The sequence below is a fragment of the Dendrobates tinctorius genome, unplaced genomic scaffold, assembly GCF_039654945.1.
Source record: "Dendrobates tinctorius isolate UK_male_01 unplaced genomic scaffold, ASM3965494v1 ptg000022l, whole genome shotgun sequence".
In the NCBI taxonomy this organism is placed as follows: Eukaryota; Metazoa; Chordata; class Amphibia; order Anura; family Dendrobatidae; genus Dendrobates; species Dendrobates tinctorius.
In genome coordinates, this window is record NW_027361690.1 from 4355547 (window position 1) to 4382384 (window position 26838).

General features: G+C 44.2%; 1 protein-coding gene across 1 annotated transcript in view; it reads left to right on the forward strand.

The window, feature by feature from the left end:
• Positions 1-14228: 14228 nt before the first annotated feature.
• Positions 14229-26838, forward strand: part of WDR72 (WD repeat domain 72) — a 587636-nt gene continuing 575026 nt past the window's right edge. Inside the window, exon 1 of the mRNA XM_073568404.1 lies at positions 14229-14324. The gene's annotated coding sequence lies outside the window, so the exon portion shown is untranslated. The remainder of the gene's footprint in view (positions 14325-26838) is intronic.

Sequence of the window (26838 nt, forward strand, 5' to 3'; positions counted from 1 at the left end):
TTTTTTTTCACAGAATTATGATTAGCTGGGTGTACTTAACACATATTAAAAAGCGTTAGTTAATTTTAGGAGGAGAAATGAGGAAATAATGCCTCTTGTAGGGATTTTCTTTCACAGTTTTTCACGTGTAATATAAACATGTTAACTTCATTCTGCTGATTATCACAATTTTGACCACACCAGATTTGATATTTTTTTACATGTGTTAGTTTATGTGTTCTCACAATCTAAGGCTGGGATCACATTTGTGAGAAACTCGCATGAGTCTTGCACCTCAATATCTGGCACTGCCGCCGGCACTTGGGACCGGAGCGTGCGGCTGCTTAGAAATACATGCAGCCGCGCGCTCCGGTCCCGAGTGCCGGTGGCAGTGCCGGATATTGAGGTGCAAGACTCATGCGAGTTTCTCACAAGTGTAATCTGGGCCTGAAAAGTATAATGCCTTTATTTTTTCTGTCTACATTGCTTTGTCAGAGTCTGTTTTTCATAGATTTCATTGACATAACTTTGGGGAGCAAAGCACTTTTTGCTCTTGTTTTTATGAAGTTGGATAAACCGAAGTATAGCAATTCTGACATCAGAGCAGATTTATTAATACCATCTAAAGGCTCATTCAGACGTCTGTGTGATGGTCTATGTGGCAATTCAGGTATTCGTGATTTTTTTCTGTCCGTGGAGACATGTCTGATATTGATCCAAACCTCAGATAAAAAAATGTTAATGCAAATCTATGGGTCGATGAAACAATCAGACCGCACTCGGATGACATCCGAATGCCATCCGATTTTCACAGACTGTCAAAATGAAGAAGGTGGAGAAACTTTTTTTTTTAACATTTCTATTCTATCCCGTTTTGCTTGATACATTTTTCCCAATGTTTTTTTTTACATTTTTGAACATTGGTCACCATATAGCAGAATAAAAAAAGTGTTCTCTTTCTAATACAGGTTATACAGAAGCCAAGAGACATATTATGTTGAGATGTCAATTAGATTTTAAATAAAAATGGAAAAACTGGGGAGCAAATAATAGCAAGTTAGGGGTCTTATCTGGTGGCAAAAGGGTGTAGGATGTTAAGAAATCTGCTCACCTGATAGGGTTGTGACATTCACCACTCCTGTATAAAGCATGTGAAGGCTGCTGCAGGATCACCAATGGGGTTTGATGAAATAGAATGAGGAATCTGGTGATTAAAAATCCGAGCTGCCAAGTATCCAAAGTACGATCATAGTCAGAGATGTGGTATAATGCGGTTTATTGTATCAACCGGTTTTCAAGGTTCAAAAACCTCTTCATCAGGACAAAAGTCAGGTGGTTTTGTCCAGATGAAGAGGTTTGTAAAGCTTGATATGCGTTGATGCAATAAATCACAATTATACCACATCTCTATCTATGATCGTATTTTGGATACTTGGCAGCTTAGATTTTGAGTCAATTAGCCGTTTACTCATTGATACTGACAGAGTCAAAGCTTTAAACATCGCTGTGTCACTAAATGACAAAGGGCAGTGAAAATTAGTAGGCCATCTGAACAAGCTGCGTCCTCCAATCCATAGAGAGGGTATGATTTTTGCAATGACAGGTGGTAATCTATAAAATGGAGAAACTATAGCTGTTTGTAAAACAGCCAGAAAGGCAGAGAAAGCAGAGGGAATGGGAATTCTCACAGAGCTCCGGTGCGCTACTCTTCTTCAATTAACCTCTTCACAACCTTGCAATTTTCTGTGTTAGGCCGGGGTCACACTAAGGCTGGTTTCACACTTGCGTTTTTTTTCGCGGTATTTTAGCGCTAAATAGCGCATGCGTTTTTTTTTCCTATACTTTGCATGGGATGCGCTTATGTGTGCATACACATGCGTTTGTACGCGTTTTTCCGCGCATGCGTTTTTTTGCGGTATGCGCTCGGGCGCACAAAATGCATCCTGTTGCATTTTTTGGGCGTCCGACTTGCCTCAAAAAAACGCATGCGCGCGCAATGCGTTTTTTTACAGCAAGACACCCATTATAAGTCTATGGGTGCGCATATGTGCGCATTGGCATGCTTATGTATGCGTTTTTTTGCACATGCGTTTTTTTTGTTAACCATGGAATTTAGGGGTTTGGGTTAGAGTTAGGGTTAGTTAAGTGGGTTTAGGGTTAGGGTTAGGGTCAGGGTCAGGGTCAGTTAGGGTTTAGGGTTTGGGTTAGGGTTAAGTATGGTTTGGTTAAGGGTTAGGGTCAGGGTCAGGGTTAGTTAGGGTTTAGGGTTTGGGTTAGGGTTAAGTATGGTTTGGTTAAGGGTTAGGGTCAGGGTTAGGGTCAGGGTCAGGGTTAGTAAAGTCATGGTTTGGGTTAGTGTGAGGGGCCACCTAATGTTTGGAAAAAACGCAAACGCGGTAAAAACGCACTAAAAACGCATACAAACGCATAAAAACGCTGCGTTTTTTTCATGCATGCTCATAAAAATGCTTGAAAAAAACGCAGCAGTTGTATGCTTTTGTATGCGTTTTTTCAATGCGTTTTTTTGCGGGAAAAACGCGCTGCAAAAAAAAGCAAGTGTGAAATTAGCCTAACCGACGCAAAATACGGTCAGTATTTTACATGTGTAATACGGATGAATGGCCCCTAAACAGTGCTCCGTATGTCATCCGTAAGCAAGGTGTGGTCGCGTATTTTGCGCATGTAAGCATCCGTATGTAATCCGTATGGCATCCGCATGGCGAGATTTTCTCGCAGGCTTGCAAAATGGACATATAATGGAGCCCTATGACAGGTTTTATAACACAAACCAAAGAATAGATATAGACACATAGAATGCATATATATATATATACACTCACTGGCCACTTTATTAGGTACACCTGTCCAACTGTGTGTTAAGACTTAATTTCTAATCAGCCAATCACATGGCGGCAACTCAGTGCATTTAGGCATGTAGACATGGTCAAGACAATCTCCTGCAGTTCAAACCGAGCATCAGTATGGGGAAGAAAGGTGATTTGAGTGCCTTTGAACGTGGCATGATTGTTGGTGCCAGAAGGGCTGGTCTGAGTATTTCAGAAACTGCTGATCTACTGGGATTTTCATGCACAACCATCTCTAGGGTTTACAGAGAATGGTCCGAAAAAGAAAAAAAATCCAGTGAGCGGCAGTTCTGTGGCCGGAAATGCCTTGTTGATGCCAGAGGTCAGAGGAGAATGGGCATACTGGTTCGAGCTGATAGAAAGGCAACAGTGACTCAAATTGCCACCCGTTACAACCAAGGTAGGCAGAAGAGCATCTCTGAACGCACAGTGCGTCGAACTTTGAGGCAGATGGGCTACAGCAGCAGAAGACCACACTGGGTACCACTCCTCTCAGCTAAGAACAGGAAACTGAGGCTACAATTTGCACAAGCTCATCGAAATTGGACAGTAGAAGATTGGAAAAACGTTGCCTGGTCTGATGAGTCTCGATTTCTGCTGCGACATTCGGATGGTAGGGTCAGAATTTGGCGTAAACATGAAAGCATGGATCCATCCAGCCTTGTATCAACGGTTCAGGCTGGTGGTGGTGGTGTCATGGTGTGGGGAATTTTTTCTGGGCACTCTTTGGGCCCCTTGGTACCAATTGAGCATCGTTGCAACGCCACAGCCTACCTGAGTATTGTTGCTGACCATGTCCATCCCTTTATGACCACAATGTACCCAACATCTGATGGCTACTTTCAGCAGGATAATGCGCCATGTCATAAAGCTCGAATCATCTCAGATTGTCATGTTCAAGAAACCAATGAGTTTACTGTACTCAAATGGCCTCCTCAGTCACCAGATCTCAATCCAATAGAGCATCTTTGGGATGTGGTGGAACGGGAGATTCGCATCAGGGATGTGCAGCCGACAAATCTGCGCCAACTGTGTGATGCCATCATGTCAATATGGTCCAAAATCTCTGAGGAATGCTTCCAGCACCTTGTTGAATCTCTGCCACGAAGAATTGAGGCAGTTCTGAAGGCAAAAGGGGGTCCAACCCGTTACTAGCATGGTGTACCTAATAAAGTGGCCAGTGAGTGTATATATGTATTCTATGTGTATATATCTATTCTTTCGTTTCTTTATTAAAACTGTCAGGGTGAGTTTATTGTATAGCGCACTGAATTGCCGCCTTTGCTAAAAGACACCGGGTGCGTATTTCTCGCAAGTCAAATGCGTGGTCCGTGTGTAATCCGTATTTTTTGCGCACCCATAGACTTGCATTGGCGTACTACGGGCGTAGTACGCTGACAATCGCAGCATGCTGCGATTGGCACGGAGCGTAGAATACGGATGAGAAATATACGGCTGGTGCGAGGGACCCCATAGAGAATCATTGGTCCGTCTCTAATGCGTGCTTTTAGCGCCTCTCACTCGGCCGTATTCCTCGCCAGTGTGACCCCGGCCTTAAAGTTTTTTCCTCTCCTTATTCCAAAAGCCATGACTTTTTTATTCTTCTGTCCTCATAACAATAAGAGGGTTTTTTTGGTGGAACAAGTTGTACATTTAAATTACATACGGTAAATCATTTTATCATATGATGCACTGGAAAGCGGAAAATAATTCTAAGTGCATTAAAATTGCAAAAAAATTGCAATTCCACAATTTTTTTTTTTTTGTTCATTTTCCTTGTTCACTGTATGGTAAAACTGATCTGGCAATATGGTTTTCTAGGTCAGTATAAGTATGCAAATACCAAACATAAAGGGTTTTTATTTAAGTGGTGAGAGCGAATTGGGAAATTTGAAAGAAAAGAAATTGTCTTGTTTCCCTATTTTCCCCAAGACCCATAACATTTCCATTTTTCGGGATCTGGAGCTGTATGATGGCTTAATTTTTGTGCCATGAGATGATGTTTTTACTGATACTATTTTAGGATAGATACAATGTTTTGATGGCCTATTATTGCATTTTGTTTCAATGTTGAGTTCGTCAAAAAAATTTAGTTCCGGCATTTTGATTTTTTGCTTTTCGTTACGTTGTTTACCAATTTGATTAATTTATAATATATTTTGATAGATCTGACTTTTATGAACACAGTGATATCAATTATGTATATTTTTATTTTGTTTTAATTGTTTTATTTTTATTGGGGAAAAACAGGGATGATTTGAACTTTTGAGCGTTTTTAATTTTTTTCATATTTGTAAAAAAAATTTTTTACTGTTATATTAGGACATTGCTGTCAGTTTTCTACTGTTAGGGCAGAGACTCACTGGCAAATTTTTCGTCCGAGAATCGTATCGTAAAATTTGCCCTGGCCGGCACCTCTCCTGACCTGAGCATGACAGCGTGATGAAATACTATGCAGCTGTCAAGTTCAGGTCAGGAGAGGTGCCGGCCAGGGCAAGATTTACGATTAGTGTTGAGCATTCCGATACCGCAAGTATCGGGTATCGGCCGATACTTGCTGTATCGGAATTCCGATACCGACTTCCGATATTTTTTCAATATCGGAATTCGGCATCGGAATCGGAAGTTCAGTTGATTGACGGCCTGACGTCATCATGATGCGCGGTGTGTGCGCATCATGATGCGCCGTCATTTCGGGCCTTCCGGGGGGCTGTGCCGGCCTGCCGGGGGGCTGTGCCGGCCTGCCCGGGGTCTGTACCCCCTGTGGGGGTCTGTACCGGCCTGCCGGGGGGCTGTGCCGGCCTGCCGGGGGGCTGTGCTGATGTCCGGGGGGCTGTGCAAGCATCGTCCGATGGGACTACAAGTCCCATCGGGCGATGCCTGCTACCATGACAGTGATTGACACATTAGCCAATGATGGGACAGTAGTAGTCCCATCATCCGGCTAATGTGTTAAATGTAAAAAAAAAAAAAAAAATACTACATGCATGCTACATACATACTACATGCATGCTACATACATACTACATATATACTACATACATACTACATACATACTGCATGCTACATACATACTACATACATACTACATACATACTACATACATACTACATACATACATACTACATACATACTACATACATACTACATACATACATACTACATGCTACATGCATGCTACATACATACTACATACATACTACATACATACTACATACATACTACATACATACTACATACATACTACATACATACAATACATTCATACAATACATACATAGACATACAGTACATATAACATAGAGTAACATACTTACCAATACTTGTCACATTGTTCCCCGAAGCCATTGTCTATTCCGGGATAAATATTAACATAACAAACCACAAAAATACTCACCCACGATCCGAAGCAGTCCACGAGTGTGTCCCACGACGATCTTGGGTAGAGAACTGCAGCATCAGATGATGCTGACGTTCTCTACGGGCTGCAGGAATCCAATGACGGAAGGTAGGTATCCTTCCGCACTGTATTCCTCCGCCACTTAAAAAAAAAAAAGTCCCTAGTCTCACTTTATGCCATAGTTGTGTGGGAATTTCCCACACAGCAATGGCATAAAGTGAGACTAGGGACTTTTTTTTTTTAAGTGGCGGAGGAATACAGTGCGGAAGGATACCTACCTTCCGTCATTGGATTCCTGCAGCCCGTAGAGAACGGCAGCAACAGCTGATGCTGCAGTTCTCTACCCAAGATCGTCGTGGGACACACTCGTGGACTGCTTCGGATCGTGGGTGAGTATTTTTGTGGTTTGTTATGTTAATATTTATCCCGGAAAAGACAATGGCTTCGGGGAACAATGTGACAAGTATTGGTAAGTATGTTACTCTATGTTATATGTACTGTATGTCTATGTATGTATTGTATGAATGTATTGTATGTATGTAGTATATATGTGGTATGCATGTAGTATGTATGTAGTATGTATGTAGCATGCATGTAGTATGTATGTAGCATGCATGTAGCATGCATGTAGTATGTATGTAGTATATATGTAGTATGAATGTAGTATATATGTAGTATGTATGTAGCATGTAGTATGTAGCATGCATGTAGTATATATGTAGTATGTATGTAGCATGTAGTATGTATGTAGCATGCATGTAGTATATATGTAGTATGTATGTAGCATGTAGTATGTATGTAGCATGCATGTAGTATATATGTAGTATGTAGCATGTAGTATGTATGTAGCATACATGTAGTATGTAGCATGTATGTAGCATGCATGTAGTATATATGTAGTATGTATGTAGTATGTATGTAGCATGCATGTAGTATATATGTAGTATGTAGCATGTAGTATGTATGTAGCATGCATGTAGTATATATGTGTTATGTATGTAGCATGTAGCATGCATGTAGCATGCATGTAGTATGTATGTAGTATATATGTGGTATGTATGTAGCATGCAGTATGTATGTAGCATGCATGTAGTATATATGTAGTATGTATGTTGCATGTAGTATTTATGTAGTATGAATGTAGCATGTATGTAGTATGTAGTATGAATGTAGCATGTATGTAGTATGCATGTAATTTTTTTTTTTTTTTTTTTTTTTTTACATTTAACACATTAGCCGGATGATGGGACTACTACTGTCCCATCATTGGCTAATGTGTCAATCACTGTCATGGTAGCAGGCATCGCCCGATGGGACTTGTAGTCCCATCGGACGATGCCTGCACAGACCCCCGGAGCCTGCACAGCCCCCCGGCAGGCCGGCACAGCCCCCCGGAGCCTGCACAGCCCCCCGGCAGGCCGGCACAGCCCCCCGGCAGGCCGGCACAGACCACCGGCAGGCCGGCACAGACCACCGGAGCCTGCACAGACCCCCTGGCAGGCCGGCACAGCCCCCCGAAAGGCCCGTACAGACCCCAGAGAGGCTGTACAAGGGCAGGAAAGGGTTTTTCTTATTCCGATACCGGAAGTCCCATAGACTTGAATGGGACTTCCGGTATCGGAATCGGCGATACCGATACTTTTTTTAAAGATCGGCCGATACCATCCGATCCGATACTTTGAAGTATCGGACGGTATCGCTCAACTCTATTTACGATCCGATTCTCGGATGAAAAATTCGCCAGCGTGTCTCTGCCCTTAGGCTGGAGTCACACTGCCGAATTTCTCATGCGATAATCGCATCACATAGCACGGACTGGCCGGCACCTCTCCTGACCTGAGCATGACAGCATGATGGATTACTATGCAGCTGTCAAGCTCAGGTCAGGAGAGGTGCCGGCCAGGACAAGTTTTACGATCCGATTCTCGGACAAAAAATACGCCAGTGTGTCTTTGCCCTTAGAGTCGAAGTAATGGAAGGATGAATCATTGAATGTTGTACGACAAATGAACTGTCCATCATGAACACCTTCTTTCAAAATCACAAGTGGATACTCTACACTCTAAAATTGGGCCTATAAGAATCAAATTGACTATACGGTATATGTGTTGGCGAAAGATGGAGATCATTACTGTAAAAATAAGGTGAGGAGCTTATTGTGGAACTGATCATGAACTTTTGACAGCAAATATTTGAGTGAAGTTGCGCAAACGAACTAGGCAAGAGATCGTTTGCAACTTCCATTTGACCAAATAACTTGAAGATTTTTGGAACAGTCTGCACAACCCATTTATATCACTTGACAAGGATGAAAGAAAGCCTGAAGAAATATCTACACTTATAGAGACTATGCTCCCAACTGTGGACTCTCTGACTTTTTCGCTCATACCTCATGTCAGCAAAATACTACTGAAGATCCTACAAAGACTTCTACAGCCTTACCTTGAAAAAGGTCTTCTAGAGGAACAAGCAGGATTCATAAAAGGCAAAGGAAATAAGAGATGACTTCAAGATACAACTTGCTTACTTTGGACACATCATACGAAAAGAGCAATCACTGGAGTAGTACATCATGGTCAGAAGAATAGAAGTTTTACAAGGTGAAGAAGAAGACCATTAACCCGATGGCTTCATACAATCAAGGTAACTGCAGAAAAAACTCTGGTGGACCTACCTAGACATGGAGAAGATTGATCTTTCTACAGAGCCTTCATCCATCAAGTCACCGTGACTCAAGGTCAAGCTGAAGGCCGTTAAGTAATAATAATAATTGCAGGTTAAAAATGTACTGTTCATCTTAGTACTACAATTTTAGTAGTAGAAAGTACATGCAAGTGTTAAAAAAAGATTAATTTGAAATATGCTTTTTTATGCAGGCTCCGGCTACATGGTTACATGTTGTTCGACAGTAGTTCTCTGAAATGTAAAGCTCGTAGAGCTCTGATTCTGCTGTAAGTAAAACAGCCAAGTTGCAGACAAGTTGCATGTTATGTGCAACTTGCATTGACGTTTATAGCAAGAGAGTCATTTCTGACTTTTGCAAGCAGTGACAGAAAATTTAACACTTTGTGTCAAAGGCGCCATCAGTCGCAGGTCGCAAGGTAACACTACAGGAAATCATTAGATGCAATGTGAGACTGCGATTTTAATGTCGCACGCCACATGTCATTGTGCAGCCCTGGCCTTATTATTGCAGCTAGATATAGTAATAAGAGATGACTTAGCTCTATAATTATGTAATTATTAAAAATCCTCACTTATTTGTTAATGTAACTCTTCCCTTTGTTGCCACTGTATGGATGTTATGGGGATGAAAATCAATATGTATATTATCTCTTCACTTCTATAAAGTGAAATACATTCAAAGCTTTCCAAGAGAATGACAGTCAGGCCATAGTGCCCGCTAACTTTGCCACCGGCTGCCAGTAAACAGGGAGGAAAAATATCAATCTAAAGGCTCCCTTAGGCCTCTTTCACACATCAGGTTTTCGCCGTCAGGTGCGATCCGGCGCTTTTGACAGAAACCGGATCCGGCGAAATGCAATGCCGGATCCGGTTTCCCCCCCATTGACTTGCATTTGCGCCGGATCGCGCCGGATGGCCATGCGTTTCATCCGGTTTTCGCCGGATCCGGCAATGTGTCTCGATCCGGCGTCTGGAAAAAACGGCTACTGTAACGTTTTTTGTCTCCGGCGAAAAAGCCGGACACGCCGGATCCGGCGCGTCCGGCTTTTTCACACAATGAAAGCCTATGAGCGCCGCAATGCGCCTGATCCGGCGAAAGCCGGATCCGGTGGCCGGATCCGTTTTTTTTGGTCTGAGCATGCTCAGTAGCTCTGCCCACAAGACATATATAAAAGCAAGACAGTGGGACCCACAGCCACACCCAACATGCCACCCAAGAAAGCAACCAAGCGCAGCAGGAGAAGGCAGGAGACCACTGCAGCACCATCAGCACCACCACCACCCCAAATGGAGCAGCAAATGGAACATGCTGAGGAGGGGAGGCCAGCAGCAGATGAGAGACGGTAATTATCAAATCCCCCATTCCTCCAAACTAGGGCTATTGAATATCAAGATATTCATTGGCCCTTTGTTTCTCTTTATTCAACAGCCGCCCAATAGATGCAGCAGCAGCAGCAGCAATGGCAGCAGCTGGAACACCACCCACAGGCATGGAGTGTGGCCACCAGGAAGACAGCACATCATCTTCTGGGAGCCCTCCCTCGCATCGTCAACATTTGACGGTAAGTTTTTATTTCCAAAATCCATCATCTCTGTAATATATGTCTATTCATTGCCTTTTATTTCAAAACAGGATTCACAAGATGAAGAGGAGCTCCCAGAAGAAGAAGGAAGGGGTGGACAGACACTTGGAGTGGGCTCACAATTGGTAAGTTTTTTGCATCAAACGCAGAAACACAACATCACACTACACACAACACATAGAAAACAATGTTCTGCAGACCACACACAGCAAACAAATGCCTACATCCAAAGACATAACATTTTTTGTTTTCTTCTCTAGTCTTCCCAATCTGGTGCTCGGCCAAGAGGTCCTCGCAGTGCCTCCCAGGGTCGTCGGCGACAGCAACGCGGCGGTCACCAGCGTGTAAGTATAAATATTTTTGCTTTGTTTTTTTGCACTTTTTATTTCATTTCTTTTGTGGAGGCTAATTATGTTATTTTTGTCTTTTTCTTTAACAGCCTTCACAGCGTGCTGCCAACTCTGACGGTGAGGATGGAGGACTCGATGTGGACCACCTCATCGATCTCGTCAGAGAAAGGGAGCCGCTCTGGAATATGGCTGACCGCCTCTACGCTGACCTTATCGTTACCCGACGACTCTGGGAGGAAATCTGTTCGCTCCTTGTGGGCCGCTGGGAGGACCTCGATGTTCGGGCCCAGATTAAAGAGCGTAAGTATATACAGTACCGGTTGTTTGATGTAAACCAGTGTTTCCCGAACTCCAGTCCTCGTGGTCCCCACGGATCATGTGTTCAGGATTTCTATTTACTATGGAAATCCTGAAAACATGACCCCTGGGGACCATGAGGACTGGAGTTTGTGAAACACTGATGTTGTATACTAACCACTCCTTTCTCGTTTCAGGGAACAGAATTGTGAATCGGTGGCGGTCTGTGAGGGATCGCTTCAAGAAGGAGTTCAATAAAGAGATGCGGGCCCCGAGTGGATCTGGAGGATGCAGGAGCAAGTACAAGTACGCACAAGCCCTGTCGTTCCTCCGGGAAACAATGGTCACTAGAAGGTAAATATTACACACCACATGTGAAAAAAAATGTTAGATGTAACTTTTTTTTCAGCCAGGGCCATACCATGTCAGTATTTTAATTGTTTTTTTTTCTCTTTATTCCACAGCATGGTGAGCAGCACTCGGGAGCCTGCACGATTGGACCCTTCTGAGGCGATCCCTGAGGAGACCGGCACCGAGGGACACTTCGACCGCCCCGGTACATCTGCACCTTCCCAGCCTTCCCACACATTCGACCCATCTGTCCCATCCACCAGCACAGGAGCATCGTGGCCGCCTACATTACATGAAGCTGCTGGTGAGGAGATCGCTTTCCCTTTACCCCACCCTTCTGCCACTGCTACCTCTAGTACACCTGCGGGTACTGGGCGGCAGCGGCAGAGGGGTCAGGAAAAGAGTTATGCGCCAGAGTTCTTGCATCTGAATGCATCTTTCCAGAACTGTCTAAAAGTCTTGTCAGAGCAAATCTCCGCAGGCTTTCAGCAGATCAACTCCAGCATTCTGGAGGTGAAGACACTTCTGCAAACCATGCATTCAGAAGCAAGATCTTCGCCAAACCACACCTTTTTCAGGTCTGTTGTGGAGCGCATGGCAACACTATCTCCTACCCAGCAGATGCATGTAATGCATTCGTGCCACGGTGCTCTACAGCAGGTTACCTCCCAACCTCCACCTCCCACCACTGTAGTTCCTCCACCTGCACCCCCTCCAGCCACTTTCCATCCTCCCCCTCCTATTACATCTGCACCCCCTCCAGCCACTTTCCATCCTCCCCCTCCTATTACATCTGCACCCCCTCCAGCCACTTTCCATCCTCCCCCTCCTATTACATACCAGCAACCTCACCAGTACCAGCAACCTTCCCAGTACCAGCAACCTCCCCAGTACCAGACATCTCCCCACTTCCAGCAACCTGCCCCGTACCAAACTCCTTCCCCGTACCAAACTCCTTCCCCATACAACTTTCCATCAACATCATCTGCTCCTACAGTCCCTGCCCAACCCTCCACTCCACCGCCCACCACCTCTTCTGCCTCCCACATGTCCACCCATTCTGTAGCTTTTTCCACACCATCACCTCTAACTGTTCCTTCCCCACCATGATCCCAGTCCTCTCTCCACACTCCCATTGTCGAAGTGTCCCGCAGCCCCTCCAGCAGTATTTCCACCCCACACTACACCGAGTTATAATGTTTTTTTTGTAATAAAAATGCCCATTTGGTTGGTTTCAAACCTTTATTAAAAAAGTTTTTTTAACTTTAAAAACAGTTTACACAAAAAAAAATATTTTAAATAAAAGTTAAATTATTGTTTACACTGGTTGTCTGTCATTTCTTTCTGCGGCGAAATATGTTTAAAAAAAAAGGTTAAATACAGGGTATTTAAAAGGTAAAAAGGTATTCAAAACCAGGTATATAACTGTGGGTAAATTTTAGCTTTTTGCCACAGTTGTGTTCCTGGTTGTGTTTGAAGCAAATTATTTCACCTGAAAAGTTGTGTTTATTGTTGGTGATTTCCTAACAATGTACACAACTTTTGTTAAAAGGTGAAATACTTTGCATAAAACACAACCAGGTACACACCTGTGGCCTAAAGCTAAAAATAGTAAGACCATGACAAGATAGCCAACTTTGGTTGGCAAAGGTATATACTGTTGGTCCAGAAGGTACACAAGTTTGGTTAGGGCACAAATCTTTCACACTCTGTCATCCTGCCAGTGTACTCTGCCTTGAGGTGACATAAAGTATAGTGCAAAATTGTCCCTCATTACTGAAACCGTCACAGAACTTCTAGTGGTAATATTTCCAATGACAACATCCATCTTCGCCAGTAACTTGCTCTTCTCTCCAACCTGCACTTTCTCCTCTACAACCTGTCAAAGAAGGGCTGTAGGAACATGCTATATATAGTTTTCCAGTAGCCAATCCCGTTCGGAAGGCCACAAGGGTCAATTTTAAAAACCAGATCCGGCGTAATCCGTCGAAAAACGGATAGAAAAACGGATGAACCGGATGAGACGGATCCGGTTTTGTCTGTCAAGAACAAGACGGATCCGGCAGAAAACCGGATCCGGCACATCAGGTTTTACAAAACATTTGCCGGATCCGGCATTCCGGCACGACGCCGGATCGCGCCTGACGCCGAAAACCTGATGTGTGAAAGTAGCCTTATACTGATGTATATTCTCGCATGTGAAAAAATCCGGCTGATTATGCTAATGACACTTGGCTCAAAGTCTGTCAGAGTTTGACACCTGAGTGGCATGTTAGTGTGAGAATAGCATTACAGATGCGGAGAAGGAGAACTTCATTTCTCCATCTTCTCTATCGTCTTTGTCCCAGTACATGGGACTGCAGTCAGATAACATCTAATCATACTGTGACTGTTCTTTCTTGTCGAATCGGCATAAGAAAAAAAATCGCAGATCTGCACTGCCCCACAGTATAACATTGTGACAAGTACTATCTATCAGATTAAACATGGGATAGCACTCGGCCTTGTTAAATGCCACTGTGGGCGAGGGAGGCCTTTGGGTTTCCTAAAGGCATATGTGATTCTAATGCAAATAACTGTTATGAATTCTCTCTTAGGTCAGCGAATATCATAAATGAAGAGTTAATGTTGGATGTCTCTTTGTCTCTGTTGTGTATCTGATGAGGTGTGTGTTTAGCCTGACAACATGACTGCTCTTATTCTAGTGTAGCCCAAAACACTGCAAGCTAGAATATCAGGTTTTACTCTTTGGGGACATCCATACAGCTACAGTAAGCACGGATGATGAGGGCAGAACACTGATACATCTCATAAGGTACGATCAGTACACAAGTTTTGGGTTAGAAGTATATTCTTTTAATTAGATGTATATATAAGTGGTTCTCTTTTGGTTTGAGGTCTATATTAATTTTGTCCTCTGGACTGAAGTCTGAATTTTTGATAGGACTTATCTGGAACCAATTTATAGATTTGTTCTGGGGTCAATGCTAATTCTGGAGTCTAGTCTAGGATGTGATCTGAGTTTTGGTCTAATATCTGAGTGTATAAAGGGATCTGGGGATTTTAGCTTTTTAGGGGTCTGGTCTATGGTTTGAATTTATTTACCGCTGTTTTCTGGTCCTGGGATTTAATTAATATAAGAATCTGGTGTATTTATGTAGGGCAGGGGTGCCCAACCTTTATTTTGGTCCAAGGGCCACATTGTCCTGCTAAACTAATCCGGGGCCCACACTAAAATTAAAGGCATATTACTTTCTGTGACATTTATGGCATATCAAAATTATGCACAATAAATGTCTGATAGGAGCAAATTATACTTATAGTACTATGAACTCCCCAACTCAGCCCTCTCATGGTACATTCAGAGTTTTTTGATGAGAATTGCAAAATAGATTGTGCTGATTAATCCACATCAAAAACCACATCAAATACTCTTTGAATACATCTCCAACTAATTATAATGGGAAAAGCTCCTCTACTGCACATAGTGCAGTGTTTTCATGTTAATTTGAACATTTTCCAGTAAAACCAATAGGATACATATTCAGAGTACTCAGATCAATTTTTAGGTGGATTTTGCAGTAAAATCTGCATCAAAATCCTTGTAAAAAGCTGTCGCAATTTACCCTAAAGAAGAAGAGGTCGTGCATGCACATGACTCTACAGATCGACTGCCCAATGTTTCACAACTCCCATAAACTACAGTGGAGTGAGTCACAGACACGGAAGGCCACTAGCTTAATTCACATACTCCATTGTGATGTGCGAAAAGGGTGATGAGACCCCATTCTCCTGATGCATAGGGCACCATTAGTACTTCCCAGTCCTGCCCCTCAGCTGCTGCCACTACTCTTCAGTTTCAGACTGCTCACATGTAGTTAACCTGTCAGTCAAGCATTTTTCTGTCCATATGATGGGGGGGCCACGCAGAATGACATCATGTGCCCTGCTTATGTAGGATGTGGCCTGGGGTCTTAAATTTATGAATGTTTTTGGTCAGAATCTAAATTTATGTTTAGTCTGTCTGTTGGGTTTTTGTTTTAGCATAGGAGTTTATTTTATTTTGGGGTATGGCCTAAACTCCTGATTATTTTGGAAGATAATTGGGGATCTATTTTGATGTCTGGTGTTTGAATTTAGGATGAAGTCTAGTCTTTGGTCTGAATTCACTTAAACAGTGTAGTAGTGTGGAGTCTGAATTTATTTACCGTAGTCTGGTTTGGGGTCTAGATTTATTTTTGGGTCTTTTTCTGTTGTCCAAATTTATTTAGCAGTTTGGTCTAGGATCTATATTTTATTTAGTGCTACAGTAATTTTATTTCCGATTTGTCTGGTTTCACTGGTTTCATTTAGGAGACGTGTCTGGTGATTTAGGGGCCTGGTTTCAGATCTGAATTTGAGGTGGGTCTAGCAAAATCTTCAGTCATTATAAGTCATCATAGCAGTGTTGGCTGGATGTAGAAGATAAGGTAAGACAATGCAAATCAGGAAAAACATCACCAATTCAAATCTATGTGTCTTCGCACATGTCAGTGTGTTCACACGGAACATGTGTCCGTGTGCAAAACACATAGACACGTCTGTTCTTTTCCGGCAGCAGGGGCCGTAGAACATCCTGCACACGTACACATTGGTGACACACCGATGACATCCTTGTGCCATCTGTGTGACATGTATCATTGGCTTGGAAAAGCAGTACAGTTCCCAGGTGCCGAGTACAGCTCTCATCATCCTTGCTTGGTCTTCCTGAGATCAAAGAGACCAGGTGATGTTGATGACAGTTGTAGTTGGCACCCGGCGCCTGGGAATCGCACTAATTACAACTGTCATCATCCTTGCCTGGTCTCCCTGCAATCAGCGAGACCAGGCAACTCTGATGAAAGTTGTAGTCAACGTATGAAATAAATAATTAAACAAAAGAAATGATGTGGGGTCCCCCCTATATTTTAAAACGAGGCCAGATAAAGCAGGCAACACCAGGCTTCAATTATCAGGCTGGGACGATGCATCGCTAGCCAAAAATAGAAGCCTGCAATTGCCTCAGAATTGGCACATCATATCACATTACCCGGCTCATCCCGAAGCAGTGACAATCAGAGTAAATATATGGGATGACAACTGTAGTATGTCAAAAATCATAGCTGCCATCAAGCCCAGGGGTTAGTTATGGAGAGGTGTCAGTCAGATACCCCCATTACTAACCCCACAGTCAAAAGTAATAAACTAACACACAGAGAAAAGTCCTTTAATTCTAAAAATCATACCCCAACAATTATACTCATTTACCCATTTATTACCATACAAATAAAAGTAATCCAAAGGGGTCTACTGTAAATCCTTCCCATGTCCCATGACTATTCCCGACTCTGCTACATCTGGTTGCTGTGGTGAGCTGTGACGTCAGCAACGTTACCGCTCACCACGGCAGCCAGAACACAATGAAAGTAGCGTGAACTTGAGTAGCCTTTTACTGGTTAGTAAAAAAAAAAGCTGGTTAGTAAAAATAAGGGGGGGGACCCATTTAATTTTTTTAATTAATTTTCTTATTTAATGCGTGCTATTCCTAGACTGCAGTGCTGACTACAGCTGTCATCGGATGAGGATGATGATAGTTCTATTCAGCAGCAACTGGCGGATGGGAAAAGTGGCAACTGTACTGTTTTCTCCAGCCGCCAGAGAATTTTGAGGACATATCACACAGATGTTACACTGATGTCATCCCTGTGTTATCAGTGTGCTAGTGTATGGCAAGGATTTCCATCATAGTGCTCGAAAAAAGGACATGTCTACAAGTTTTTCACATGGACACATGTGGAAAATCTGACATGTGCGCACCACCACTGAATATAATGGATGTGCGTGTGTCTGTGTCCACGGTCCTTAAAAAAAAATAGATCACATGGGGAGATAAAAAAATGGACGTGTGAAGGCCTTAATAGTAGCTCTTCTTGTGACTCATATATCCAGATTAAATCATTAGACAAACCATACATAATATTAGCAATTCTGTGCTTGGGTGATATTTTTGTGCGTTTTCCAAACTACCGTTCTCTACAAATGAAGTCTCATGTTTGTGTATTCCATAGGCATAGTGTTTTCAAGCTTTTTGTCAGGCCATGTGACAGATTTTACACTAGAGATTCCTTTAAAATTCGCTTCACTGATGAAAAACACTTTTCGTTGAGAATCTTGGACCTGATAAATTGATTTTACTGATCACCTTCCTGGGGATATCTAATATTTCCTTTTTTCTGTGTCATTCAGATAACGGGCCTCTTGTATAAAAAATAATGCAGGCAAAAGATGGAAAAATAAGTAGTAGCAATAAATCAGGACTATTTTTGTAGCATTTACTGGAAAATTATAAAACTTTTAACCTGGGTCTACAGGGAAACTTAAATGAGTTTTCCCTTTATCATACTTATTACCTATCTCTACCTAACTCTTTGGATCCATAGGTTTGGTATTCATCTGTTGAAGGCCAAAAGAATATCCTTTTGGCCACCCTAAGTCTTATAAACATGAGTGCACCTTGTTTTCTGCTGTATGGAATAGCACAGTCTGCTGGTTGTTTAAGAGACCAATAATCGGTTCCATCATTGATAAGGAATGATATGTTAATGAAGAAGAACTCGGTTCTATGAGGTGTGCTCTTTCCACTGTGAACATACATTTCGGCTGTCTATGTAGCTTTGTTGAGCATTCAATATACTCGATCCGCATCTGAAGATGGAAGTAACCGACCAAAATGTCATGCACAGTGATACACTGTGTCCAGACCTTACAGCAACACAACGGGGCCACATACAGAAATAAAAGTTACTTATCCTGAAAGGGCTGTCCAAGCCCTATTTCAGGACACTATTAGTATACTACACAAAAATTACCTGACAGATTCCCTTTAATGCACGTTCAGATGCCAGTTTTTCACATACAAATGCTATATGTTTTTTCACAGATATCGTTTGTACCTCTGATATGCTATGGGTCTGTTCCCATGTCCGATTTTTTTCATCTGATTGAGGGGCCCATGCTAAATCATGGAGGCATCTCAAATATTGATCAGAGTGTTGGATCAAAATCGGCAATTAAAGTCTATGGGCCAGTGAAAACATCTGACAGCATTCGGATGGCATCAGTGCTGTCACTGACTTATAGATAGGAGAAGGTGGAGAAACTTTAATTTTCTCATCAGAGTCCACAAGTTGGCTCATCCTGAAGAAGCTAAAACTCTGACCAAACTCTGATAAAAGTCCGATGAAACTTGGTCTGTTTTTCTCTTAGATGTAGGCTCTATTCATACACCATAATCTGGGATGCTGTGGTCTACTATGGATGATATGCTAATGGCACATAAGGACATGAACAGGCTCTTGCAAACCCTTTGTGGTATAATATTTCAATGAATATTTTCTTTTTCAATATAATTGCACCCCTTCCTGCTGTGAGATGGTCGCCTACATTCACCTGCACTCTGTCCTGATCCTGCCTGTTCGCACCTGTGGTATGACTGCTAATGGTCCTAAATCAGAGATCCATTGATTGATGTATGTTCATTTTGGAGCAATGTATGGCGAGAAAGCAACAGTAAATCAACTTCTGCAGAGATGAGTTGATTTATTGTGGGCAGAAAGACCATTGGTGGGATGATTAGGAAATTGCTGGCATTAGTTCTGTGTGCTGGATGAAGTCTGACAAGCTCTTTAGAAGCCAATTAGCCACATGTGCCTGTGAAGAGATCTTGTAGAGTTTGTGCTCGTATGAAGTGATTGTGTGCTCCACTACCCAATTTCCCCCTTTAGATTCAACATAAACCATTTTAATTAATATTGTGTCACCAAAAGGGATTGGAATGGCCAAGTGAATTTTGCCAAGATAGAGTCTTTTGATGAAAACATATCTTTATTGATTGCAGAAGAAGAAAATCATTCTTAAAATGAAATCCCAAGAAAAATCATATCCCTGAGAGAAAATTTCTGAGTGGCAGGCTAAGATTAACATCATAAAATTGAATTTTTGCTGCAAAGCTTTGATGTAATCAGCAGCTGGGAGATGGCATTGCCCTTGCAGTGCTCTCTTTGATTGTGGTGAATTATTGCGTGGAATGAAATAAATGTTTCTTGTGTCATTCTTTTCTTGAAACACAAAGCCGGGGGCTCTAAGACAGTTGTTTTTCTAAAACATGAAATTGGTTGTATTGCGTTTATCATTTGTGATGATTGCTCTTCTCTCTAAACTTGTGTAATGCTTGCAGTTGAATACAACTTACTTTTCACTATCTAATGGGCATGAAGAGAGAATACGCTGGTGTGGAGTTTTGTAGTGGGCAATAAGGGTCATTTACATGATGGGGAAAGGGCAACAGGAGTTGCCAAAAAACCCACCTAGCTAGAACAAGCACACATTACACAGGGTTAAAATTGGAAAGGTATGGTTACTACAGACAAATTGTATTTAGGTTTTTTTTTCTTGAACATGTTAAAACATCATGTGTCAAAAATTTACAGTGAGGTCACCACAGGTATGATATCGGTCGACTCCATGCCTCACTTCCCCGATTCTGTCACTTAGAAAAGTTAAAATTCAATATATCATAAATTATAAAATTCCAATGATAAAAACAACAAATATATTGTGTCTAAGACATACCAGTTAAAGATACCATCAAATATTCCCAATATTCATGATTAAGGGTGCACAGTCACCTGAAACACGTTGATGGCGCTGTGACGGCCGTCTGCGAATCTGGGCTGCAGTGGGGACAGCACCCCGAGTAACCCCGAGACCCTTAACCCCTATACAGGGATCTGGAATTGTAGCAAGGCCCAGGAGGTAGCTGTCTAGATTAGCAGTGGACCAGAGCAGGACGGCCACCAAGGGGTCAAAACTAAAACCCGTAATCAAGGTCAGGATGCAGGAGTCTGAGACCAGGGCGCCGCAGAGGCACAAAATCAGCAGACAGAGGGAGAGTCAAAAGTCCAGGCCAGGGTCAGTAAAACCAGGAGGGCAGCGAGGTACAGAATCAGCAGGCAGAAGGAGAGTCAGGAATCCAAGCAAAGGTCAGCGTCAAAAAGTCGGAAGAGAGGCAGAGGTACAAAAACGGCAGGCAATAGAATGGTCAAGAATCCAGGCTGAGGTCAGAGTATACACTATAGAAATTCACACAGTAACACGCAGGGGAACCAAGAATATATCCGGCGGCTTGCAAGACCAGTCCCCAGGTATTTGAGGGATCAGGTCCTCCCTCACAGGTTCCCGGCCCGATGATGTAACCAGGACCGCCCCCGGACCAGGCCAGATGGACATGCAGTAAGCCCTACATGACTGAGAGGGGCGGAGCCTGCGCCCACCAGATGCCTGTGCAGGAGCCCCCTCTCTGCCACCACCCTCACCCTGGAGCGAACCACGGCGCCTCCCAGTGGCTGAGGCAGGAATAGCCGTCCCCGAGTCCGACGGCGATGTGACGGTCCGGCGCCCCCGAGTGGCCGAGACCGGAACTGCAGGCCCTGAGTCTGGCAGTGACGTCCGGCGCCTCCTAGTGGCAGACGCTGGAACAGCAGGCCCCGAGTCCGACGGCGACGTGACGGTCCGGCGCCCCCGAGTGGCCGAGACCGGAACTGCAGGCCCTGAGTCTGGCAGTGACGTCCGGCGCCTCCTAGTGGCTGACGCCGGAACAGCAGGCCCCGAGTCTGGCTGCGACATGACAGTACCCCCCCTTCTAAGAGGGGCCTCAAGACCCTCAAAACCCGGTTTGTCCGGGTGAAGGAGGTGAAATCTTCTAATTAACCCCTTGGCATGGATGTCACCAGCGGGGACCCAGGACCTCTCCTCTGGGCCGTAGCCCTTCCAATGCACTAAGTATTGCACGGACCCTCTCACTAATCGGGAATCAAGGATACCTTGGACTTCGTACTCCAAGGTACCCTTGACCAAAACTGGAGGAGGAGGGGACTGGACAGGTTGAATTGGGGAGCGGTACGTTTTTAGGAGGGATTTGTGGAAAACGTTGGGTATTTTGAAGGACTGAGGGAGCTTTAAGCGAAAGGCTACCGGGTTAATTACCTCCAAAATCTCATAGGGACCAATAAATCTGGGGCCTAGTTTGGCAGACGGTACCTTAAGTTTAATGTTCTTGGTAGACAGCCAAACTTTGTCCACAACTCCCAGGTGCGGCCCCTTGGACCGCCGTTTATTTGCCGCCGAAGCCTGTCTGACTTGGGAGCCTTTCAAGTTTGAGTTCACCTCTGACCAGATGGTCCTTAAGTGATGTATGGATTTCTCTACCCCCGGGAGGTCCGACATCTTAGCCGAAAATGAACCAAAACGTGGGTGTAAACCAAGATTACAGAAGAACGGGGTGGTTTTGATGGATTCTTGGTATTGGTTATTTAGGGCGAATTCGGCTAACGGGAGATGTTCCACCCAATCAGATTGATGTTCCGAAACATAACAGCGGAGATACTGCTCTAGGCCCTGGTTAGTGCGCTCAGTTTGACCATTGGTCTCAGGGTGGTAAGCGGAGGAGAAGGATAATTCAACGCCAATCCGTTTGCAGAACGCCCTCCAGAATTTAGAAACGAACTGGGTTCCTCGGTCGGACACGATATTCACCAGGGCGCCATGCAGTCGTATTACATGAATAACGAACAATTTACTCAGCGTTTCTGCATTAGGTAGTCCAGACAGGGGAACAAAATGGCACTGCTTACTGAACCTGTCTACCACCACCCAGATGCATGTCTTCCCTTCTGAGGGTGGCAGGTCAGTAATGAAGTCCATGGAGATGTGGGTCCATGGACTCTCTGGGGCAGGCAAGGACTGGAGCCAGCCGGCAGGCCGATTATGGGGGGACTTAGCACGAGCACAAGTTTCGCAAGCCAGTACGTAATCCTTGCAGTCCTTAACCACCGTCGGCCACCAAAAATTCCTGGTCACTAGTCTGGCTGTATTATTAACACCAGGATGGCCTGCCAGGACAGAGTCATGCAACTCTTTCATAACTTGTAGACGCAACGGGGCCGGAACGAACAATTTCTGGGGGGGCGTCGTGTCCGGGACTTGTTCTGAGGATCTACGGATCTCCTCCAGAAGGTCCAGAGACACGGCCGACACGACGATCCCATTGGCCAGTATTGGGACTGGTTCCGAGTCCTCAGCCTGTGAGGGGCAGAAACTTCGAGAGAGGGCGTCAGCCCTTACATTTTTCGTCCCTGGACGAAACGTGATCACAAAGTTAAACCTTGAGAAAAATAAGGCCCACCTGGCCTGCCTAGGATTCAGTCTTTTAGCAGACTCCAAGTAGGTCAGGTTCTTGTGATCTGTGATCACGGTAACCTTGTGTTTAGCACCTTCGAGAAAGTGGCGCCATTCTTCGAAGGCCCACTTTATGGCCAACAATTCCCGATTCCCTATATCATAATTTTTCTCAGTAGGGGAGAATTTTCGGGAAAAGAAGGCACATGGGCGGAGTTGAGTGAGAGAGGCAGTGCCTTGGGAAAGCACTGCACCTACCCCAACCTCAGAGGCATCAACCTCTACCACAAAGGGGCGATCTAGATCAGGCTGAATTAATATTGGGTTGGCAGAAAAACACTCCTTTAAAACAGAAAATGCCTGAAGTGCCTCTGGCTTCCAAATAACCACGTCAGCCCCCTTCCGGGTCAGATCCGTGAGCGGTTTGGCGATCTCAGAGAAGCCTTTGATGAATTTACGGTAGTAATTAGTAAATCCCAAGAATCGCTGCAGCGCTTTTAGAGTTTTAGGTTGTACCCATTCTCTAATGGGTCGGATCTTGGCAGGATCCATGCGAAACCCCTTAGCAGAAATCATGTACCCCAAAAATTGTACCTCCTCAGCCATAAAAACACATTTCTCCAACTTGGCGTATAGAGAATGTTCTCTAAGTCTCTGGAGTACAGCACGGACATGTTGCACGTGTGTAAGAACATCAGCGGAGTAAATCAGGATGTCATCCAAATAAACCACTACATATACCCCACAAATATCCCTGAATATATCATTCACAAAGTGTTGGAACACGGCGGGCGCGTTACTCAATCCAAACGGCATCACAAGGTACTCAAAATGACCAAGAGGTGTGTTAAAGGCTGTTTTCCACTCATCCCCATTTCTTATGCGAACCAGATTGTAAGCCCCCCGCAGATCAAGCTTAGTGAACCAACGGGCTCCTAGTAGCTGATTAAACAGATCAGGGATGAGTGGAAGCGGATACTGATTTTTCACAGTAATCGCGTTCAGCTCACGATAATCAATACACGGTCTGAGTCCACCATCTTTTTTTTTCTACAAAGAAAAACCCAGCCCCTACAGGTGAAGTGGAGGGTCTAATAAAACCTTTTTGCAAGCTGTCCGCTATGTAGTCCTTCATGGCTACACGCTCAGGACCAGAGAGGTTAAATATTCTCCCCTTAGGGAGACGAGCACTTGGAACCAAGTCTATAGGACAGTCATACTCTCTATGAGGCGGTAATTTCTCAGACTCCACTATGGAAAAGACATCCTCATAGTCCCTTAATGCGTAAGGTATAAAGGGTGTTTTAATTTTAATTTGGTTCACTGACAGCGACATACAGTGATTCTGACACTGTGGACTCCAGCGCACGATATCCCCTTGGTGCCAGTCAATAATAGGATTATGCTGGCGCAACCATGGCATACCTAACACAACTGCATGTGATATATTGGAAATAACAAAAAATGACATATGTTCTGTGTGTAATGCCCCCACTGACATAACAATCTCTGTAGTAACAAATTCCACTCCACCCTGGATAATGGATGTACCATTAATCGCCGTGGTTTGAATAGGAGCATTAAGCCTTAAAAGAGGTACACCAAGTTTCCTTGCAAGCAAAAAATCTATGAAGTTGCCTGCGGAACCACAATCCACATAGGCCTTCACACACAAAGATTTCTTTGAAAATAAGAGAGAAACGGGTAACAAAAGTTTAGCCGCATTTGCGGGCAATACCTGAGCCTCTGGGACAGCACGACCAGAGCTGCCCAGAGGCAGACGTCCCAGGAATGTGGATTTCTGACGCTCAGCATTTCCCTTGAAGCCTCCAGGCTGCAGCATGATGGTATAGGAAGATGGGAGTATTCCTTCAGACTGTGCACTGGAGCAGGTGTAGGCCAGGTAATCAGCTCAGGGGGAAAAAAAAAAATCAGGAGACTGCTTTTATATATGATGGAAATATACACAAAAAGCAGTTCTTTTTTGGGCCGGATATAATGTGACGGCCGTCTGCGAATCTGGGCTGCAGTGGGGACAGCACGCCGAGTAACCCCGAGACCCTTAACCCCTATACAGGGATCTGGAATTGTAGCAAGGCCCAGGAGGTAGCTGTCTAGATTAGCAGTGGACCAGAGCAGGACGGCCACCAAGGGGTCAAAACTAAAACCCATAATCAAGGTCAGGATGCAGGAGTCTGAGACCAGGGCGCCGCAGAGGCACAAAATCAGCAGACAGAGGGAGAGTCAAAAGTCCAGGCCAGGGTCAGTAAAACCAGGAGGGCAGCGAGGTACAGAATCAGCAGGCAGAAGGAGAGTCAGGAATCCAAGCAAAGGTCAGCATCAAAAAGTCGGAAGAGAGGCAGAGGTACAAAAACGGCAGGCAATAGAATGGTCAAGAATCCAGGCTGAGGTCAGAGTATACACTATAGAAATTCACACAGTAACACACAGGGGAACCAAGAATATATCCAGCGGCTTGCAAGACCAGTCCCCAGGTATTTGAGGGATCAGGTCCTCCCTCACAGGTTCCCGGCCCGATGATGTAACCAGGACCGCCCCCGGACCAGGCCAGATGGACATGCAGTAAGCCCTACATGACTGACAGAGGGGCGGAGCCTGCGCCCACCAGATGCCTGTGCAGGAGCCCCCTCTCTGCCACCACCCTCACCCTGGAGCGAACCACGGAGCCTCCCAGTGGCTGAGGCAGGAATAGCCGTCCCCGAGTCCGACGGCGATGTGACGGTCCGGCGCCCCCGAGTGGCCGAGACCGGAACTGCAGGCCCTGAGTCTGGCAGTGACGTCCGGCGCCTCCTAGTGGCAGACGCTGGAACAGCAGGCCCCGAGTCCGACGGCGACGTGACGGTCCGGCGCCCCCGAGTGGCCGAGACCGGAACTGCAGGCCCTGAGTCTGGCAGTGACGTCCGGTGCCTCCTAGTGGCCGACGCCGGAACAGCAGGCCCTGAGTCTGGCTGCGACGTGACAGGCGCATGTTCTGTGATCGGTACTGCTGACTGTGAATCCTGTGTTGAGCACTTGATGTGAATAAAGCATATCCACAGGTCGCTGAGCTGGACTCTTCTACTTTGCGACTAGTTCATGCCTTGATGCAGTGTTCCCGAGCTAAGAGCAATTCCAAGATGTCTCGTATGGATTTAACTTTTTCTATGATAGGTCATCAACATCAGATTAGTGGCGGTCCAAACCAGGCACCCCCACCAATCAGCTGTCATAAGCTCTGGTGGTGGCTGTATTTTAAGTAGATTGAATGAAGTTGCAATGTGCAGCTTTATTCAATGTGTTGGGGATGCTGTAAGAACGTATAAAAGCTGATCCTTAGGATATTTTGTGACAACCCCATTAATAAAAAACAAACTAACATTTTTTAAAGCAATAATATAATTGCATAGCAAATGACTAATTGTACAATTCTTCCAGACAAATTGTGAGAACCTTCCCTAACACAAGCAATAACAAATGGGAGGGTGGAGGGGAGGTATAGCTTTGTATAAGGCTAGGGTCACACCAGCATATTTTCTCTCATCTGAGAGAATAGGGCTGATTATGCTAATCACACTCCGATCACAGTGAGATTCAATTTTCTTGGATAAGGTGGAAAAGAAAAATGAATTTCTCCATCTTATCCAATGTGTCAGTCTGTGAAAATAAGACTGCACTTAGATATCGTTCGAGTGCACTCCAATTTTTCCCACGCACTGACTGACTTACATAGCGGAGTGCAATCCGATATCGGATGCAAATGAAGTGCTATATGTAAAAAATGGACATGCGCACGGCCCCATAAAATAACATTGGTCCAAGTGCGATCCGATGTTTTGTTGGATCGCACTCAGACCGAAAATATGATCGTCTGCATGATCCCTAACAATGTGTTTGCAAAGACGTGTTAACTTGCAGATTATTTTGTTTTTAAAGCGTACAAACCCTTTAAATGTTTATATGAATGTAATTGCCTTAATGACTCATCTGCAGAAACAGTCCTAAATCAAACAGACGATTGCAATAACTTTTAAAGTTTATGTTGTAATTCTTAGCAGAAATTTTAATTTTAAATTCAG